At 46.6% G+C, this 6243-nt stretch overlaps 1 pseudogene; it reads right to left on the reverse strand.

Annotated features, from left to right (window-relative positions):
- Positions 1–2933: 2933 nt before the first annotated feature.
- LOC100955701 lies at positions 2934–3359 on the reverse strand (annotated as a pseudogene).
- Positions 3360–6243: the final 2884 nt, after the last annotated feature.

Raw genomic sequence — 6243 nt, forward strand, 5'->3', positions numbered from 1 at the left:
ATCCAATGGCCTCAACCCCTGTTTTGGGAAACCTCATCTCATTCCCCTCCTTGCTTCCTTCTTGGTCCCTTCTTGCAAGCTCCACTTCTGCCTTCAGCAGGTGCTGTGGCTTTCCTCTGCTCAGCTTTGCTTCTGCTGAAAAACAGGGGGTGGGGGTAAGGTTCAGTCCAGTAGGTGGGGGAAATGGTAGATGATTGGATCCCAGGGCAGGTTCCCACCAGTCACAGCTGTGGTAGTTTTCTTCATTCATTAGCTAAGAAAGAAGCAACTTCAAAGTTAGCTTATTTCCTAGTGATAACAAAATCTAGTGTTATATGACCAGCTCCTTGCAAAACAGTAACATTATATGACAACCTCTGTCCCTCCCTGACATGGCATTATAATCCTGACATTATCTAGGGCCTCTATCTTGAGAAACAGGGTGCCTAGTGTCTACTTGGGTAAGAACTTCCTTATCTTCAAGTAAGTTTCTTCCTGCTGCAAAGAGGGGCAGCTCCTGCCCTCAGAGAACTACAGTGAAGTGGAGGGTCTCCTGTGACTAACAGTTCTACACTCAATAAAAACTAGAGAGTGAAAGGCCAAGGAGTGGTGGGAGGGAAGTCCCAGAAGCAAGTGCAGAATGCTGGATAGCCTGTTGCTGTGTGTAATAGAGAGTGGGACTTCTTTTAACCCTCACCTGCAGGTCGTGTGGACACATGTGACCTCTGGAGTAGGGGTGCTCTCTTGGGGCAGGGGCGGGTCTCACTTCCTCATCTCTGCAGGAAAGTCTGTTGGGCTTGCCATGAGGATCAGAGGTCAGGCAGGTGCAAGGAAGTCTGGGCACAGGCTGGGGGTCCCCTCCAGAGTTGTCACTAGAACTCCCTTATTCCTCACTGTCCCCCTTCACTCAAAATAAACAGTTAGCTGAACTTCTGGGTTCCCAACTGAAGGAACGTCACTTAGATTTTAGGACTATGCCCATTTGCCACGATGTTACTTTACTTGATTCCTATTTCGTCTCCTCTCCTTGCAGCTTCACTACTGGAGAAAAAAGTTCCTAGGCTCCTTGAATCCCTTGGTTTTTGCCCAGGCGACATCCCACTTTTCCAATTTCCAACCACGCGCTGCGGCGGCGCACCCTGAAGCGCGTCTCTGCCCGGGTCGCCGCCGCCGCGCGCTTGCGCAGTGCTCTCCGGTTCGCGCCGCTGCGCAGCCCCGGGGACCCATGGCTCAGTTCTCCGCGGGTTCTTCGCGGTTCTCATCAGAAACTTTTTACTTAACTTGCATCTTGAGACACTGACGTCCCGCCTGCGGGGTTGGAGCCGATGGAGCGGAGCCCGCTCTGGAGGCGGCAGATAACCCCCAGGCTTCTCAGAGCAACGTCGGTTTAATTACTGCAAATCCGTCATGGCTGCCAAATCCGCTCTTTATTCCTTGTTATTCACGGGGAACTTGCTGCCCAGGGGCTTTGTTTCAAATGGAAGTCCACGTGTTTGATTCCCTCAGGGGGGCACTTAGAGGCTAGGTGGACACAGGTGGGCTGTTTACTTTCTAGAGGAATGCACTGGAAACATGCTGGGCCCAGGAGACAGGGAGGCTGGGTCAGGTTGGGTTTCCAGGAGCCACTGTGTATCCTCTGGGCTCCACTGATACCCTCTTTCCCGTCTATCCTGAAGCCCTCGCCTGGCACTGCAATTGGAATAGACCAGGCACTCATTTTCTGGTAAGTTAGGCCTCTGTCCTGCCTGCGCCTTTGGCCTGATTTTGATGAATGTTGCTAGCAGCAGATGTAGTGTGAAGGCTGCTGGCTAAAATTCCTGGAGGTGTCAGTTGTAAATAGTTCTACAGCTTCTTGAGGAGTAGGATGGTAGTGGCGTGGCCCGAGTTACAAGGACTTGAAAATGGAAGAGTAAGAAACGAGGACTTCTGATACTTAGGCCAGAGACTTTGGCAGTCACACAGACTTTTTAAAATTATCTCACTAATAACCCTGACAGTCCTATTTTGATAACAGAACAATTTGTTCATCTGCATCTTGTTCTCTCGTTGCATAACAGCAGTTCTCAACCTGTGGGTCGCAACCCCTTTGGGGGTCGAATGACCCTTTCACAGGGGTCACCTAATATCAGATATTCACATTATGGTTCCTAACAGTAGCAAAATTACAGTTATGAAGTAGCAATGAAAATAATTTTATAGTTGGGGGTCACCACAACATGAGGAACTGTATTAAAGGGTCGCGGCATTAGGAAGGTTGAGAACCACTGACAGGACCTGCTGATGGCCCTGATTTCTCACCTGTATCTTTTAGAGCCATAACACCTTGAAAATCACCCCCTTGTCCTTGCTACCAGTGATTTGCCATCTAATATGTGGGGAAAATAAAAGGTGAAAACTATTTAGCCGTCTAGCTAATGCCACAGAAACTATCATCAAAGTAGGCACTGGGTTGGATTGCATAGCATCTTTCCAGAATCAGCAGTGCTCCCTAAAGATAGGCTGTAGCTCCAGGATTAGGGATCAGGAATGTTGCTAGCCCTCCAGATGATTTTAAACCAAGGCTTTGCTGCATTTTTTCCAGTAATTTCATGACTAAAAACTTAGTGACTTATGAGAGATTTAGATTTTGTTTTTGTTTTTCAAGAGACAGGGACTCTGTCACACTGGCTGAAGTACACTGGTACCATCATAGCTCACTGCAGCCTTGAACTCCTGGGCTTATATGATCCTCCTGTTTCTGCTTCCCAAGTAGCTGGGCCTACAGCATGATGCTGAGCTAATTTTTAATATATATACATATATTTTTTTTAGAGGTGGGGCCTCAATATGTTGCCCAGGCTGATCTTGAACTACTTACCTCAAGCTATTTTCCCACGTTGGGCTCCCAAAGTGCTGGGATTTTAGCCCCCATGTCTAACCAGATTTTTTTTTTTTTAAACCACTGGCAAATACTTTTATTTCCCAGTGGATATGAGAGACTCCTTCATCTTCTGGGTCATAGTTGGGATGAGGTGTATGTGGTCATCAACACACTTTGTCACACAACTGTCCAGCTTCTTCACGTGAAGCTCCCTACTCCCCGCATCTATTGAATCTTTGGCTTTGTCATTGCAATGCATGGTGCACCGGGTCAGGTGGTCCTGAAACTTCTCCAACTCGAGGATCACCAGAGCCTGAGCTTCAGCCCAAGGCGCATGGCAGAGCTATGTGCACTGGTGTGCCTGCTGCATGGACGCCTGGCTGTCTTCACAGCAGTTGGTGCTGCACCGGAACATGAGGCCCTGCATCTTCCGGATATTGTCTCTCAGACTCTTCACCGTAGAGTCCACAGCCTCCTGCACCTGCACTTGCTTCACCTCCGCCATGACGACCCCACCCTGCCCCACACCCCCGCCCACATCTAGATTTGGTTTTTTAATCAGGGTCCAGGTGATTAGGTTTGTGATTCATAAGTATAGACTCTAGGATGGTCCAGGAGAAAGCAGTAGAAGAGAGAAAATCCCAGGGCGGCACCTGTGGCTCAAAGGAGTGGGACGCCAGCTCCATATGCCGGAGGTGGTGGGTTCAGACCCAGCCCCGGCCAAAAACTACAAAAAAAAAAAGAGAGAAAATCCTCTTAATTCTTGCCCATGCATTAATAATAAAGAAGGAATGGAAGCCATTCCTTTGGGACCAATTGATCCTAGCTGTTTATCCTCCTTTAGGTGCTGCTTTTAACCCACAGCTACAGAAAAGGATCATTCTGGCAGAAATTATCATGATGGTTAGCTTTACTCATCATTCCAGTCACTTGCAAACATTCAGAGAACACTCACTATAGGCCAGGCACTGGGGTACAATGATAGCAAAAGACCTCCCTTTGATGCTTGTCTTTTTCTACTTGAACCTAGTTTCCTTCCATTTTCATTCTTCTCCCACTTCCCTCCAACCCCAGCTCTATAGTTCTGATTTCTGATCATCTGCAGGAGACTCAGAAGATGAATTACTAGTATGGCAAAACATTCCACCTCCATCTATTCAATCTATGCTCTCCTTTTTTTTATTTTTTATTTTTTTGAGATGGAGCCTCAAGCTATCCCCCTGGGTAGAGTACTGTGGCATCACAGCTCACAGCAACCTCCAACTCCTGGGCTCAAGCGAGTCTCTTGCTTCACCCTCCCAAGTAGCTGGGACTACAGGCGCCCGCCACAGCGCCGGCCATTTTTTGGTTGCAGCCATCATTGTTGTTTGGTGGGCCCAGGCTGGGGATTCGAACCCGCCACCTTAGGTGTATGTGGCTGGCGCCTTAGCCGATTGAGCCACAGGCGCCGAGCCCACTCTCCTTTATTTAGGAGAGTTTGTTAGGCCTTATGGTAAACCCTAAGTCTTCCTTCATATACTGCGTATCCCTTTGGTATCCTCTCCTGGGGATGGTCCTGCAAGATGGTTATGAACATTGTACAAATTAGATTATAATCTATGTCTCCATACAAATTCCTTCTCCTACCTGAGTTTGCTTTAAAGCAGAACGTCCTGTAGTGACCCTTGTGGTTAAACTACCTTTCTCCTTTCTTCCTGATTTGCCAAGGAACTCCCAGATTCCCTGTTGTGAACCACATGGTTTATATTGACCCTACTTCTAGCTCAGGGGAAGAACCTTGCTTAGCATGAGCTATCCAAATTCTGGGGTTTAAGACAGTGTGTGGCATGACAAGCTCAATTAGTTCTATGCAGTATATTCATTTTTAATTTTCCAGTCAGAGTGAACACAGGAAATTCCATTGGGAATTCTGAGTCACTGAAGCTCTCTTCTTTGTGGGGACTGGTGGTATCAGGTTGTGAAGCTTAAGACTGTCTTTGCTATGATGGAGGAACCCAGAATTTCCAGGCACCATTGCTAATGCCTGATGGTGATGCCAACTAAGAGGAAGCAGAGATGGAAAACAGAACTAGGACACATTGTGTGGGTCCTGAATCAGTACTTCCTCTGAATTATTCTGTTAAGTGAGCTAATACCTCTGCCACCCCCTTTAAAAATGCCAATTTGAGTTTGGTTTTCTGTCCCTAACAAAAAAGATTGCCAGCTCAAACCTGCCCTGGGGCTAGTAGAGCTTCCTAAGTGGTGAGTCCTGTGCTGGATTATAGATATTCCTTGATGTTGATCACCTTAGCCCTCTGAGAGAGACTCAAGACAGCTGCAGCTCCAGGACTGGTCATTTTCAGAAGCAAGTAGCCTTATCCATTTATCCCAGCGAGAGACAACAAATAAAAATGTTTCATGTGCCCCATTATCATAATTTTAAAATACATTAAAATATTCTTTTTAGTACTCTTTGTTCAAAATGCAGAGCCTATTTTCCTTCGTTTGAATATGGGCTGATCTTGAAGACTTGCTTCTTTTTTTTTTTTTTTTTTTGAGATATAGTCTCTGTGGCCCTGCGTAGAGCACTGTGGCATCATAGCTCACAGCAACCTCAAACTCCTGGGCTCAAGCGATCCTCTTGGGACAATAGATGCCCACCACAATGCCTGGTTAGTTTTTCTATTTTAGTAGAGATGGGGTTTCACTCTTGCTCAGGGTGATCTCAAACTCCTGAGTTCAAACAATCCACTTGCCTTGGTCTCCCAGAGTGAAGACTGGCTTCTAAAAAAATAGAATATGGACATGAGGGTGTGTAGCTCCTGAGGGTAGGTTATAAAAGTCCTTGCCACTTTTGTCTTGCTTCTCTGCATCACGTAACCTAGGGGAAATCAGCTTCCATCATATGGAAGCACCACATGGAGAAGGCCTCTATCTTCTGTCAACAGCCTGCACTAACTTTCCATGATATGAATAAGCCATCAGAATAGGATCCTTTAGACTCAGTCAAGCCTTCGGATAATGGCAGCTCTGACCTTGTTTAGCTGGCCCCGGCTGGGTTTGAAATCACCACCCTCCGCGTATGTGGCCGGCACCCTGCCGACTGAGCTACTAAGGGTGCGCCCATCTTGACCTTTTGTAAGATCTCAAGTCAGACTGCCCAGCTAAGACCTTCTTGAATTCTTAACCCACAGGAACTGGTAGGATATTATATTTACTGTTGTTTTCTTTAATTGTTTATTGTTGCTTAAAGCTGATGCCTTTGAGGCTCTTTGTTATGCCTCAACAGATAACATTGTACCCAGGATGTGAAAAAAATGGGGAAACATTTCCTTAACCTCCAAAAAGAATACACATGATAGTCACAACCTGGATGTACCCAGAATTCTGGGAATGTATTTAGAAACCTTAGGTTTTTTTTTTTT

Source organism: Otolemur garnettii, unplaced genomic scaffold (assembly GCF_000181295.1).
Source record: "Otolemur garnettii isolate 467f Iridium unplaced genomic scaffold, OtoGar3 scaffold00006, whole genome shotgun sequence".
In the NCBI taxonomy this organism is placed as follows: Eukaryota; Metazoa; Chordata; class Mammalia; order Primates; family Galagidae; genus Otolemur; species Otolemur garnettii.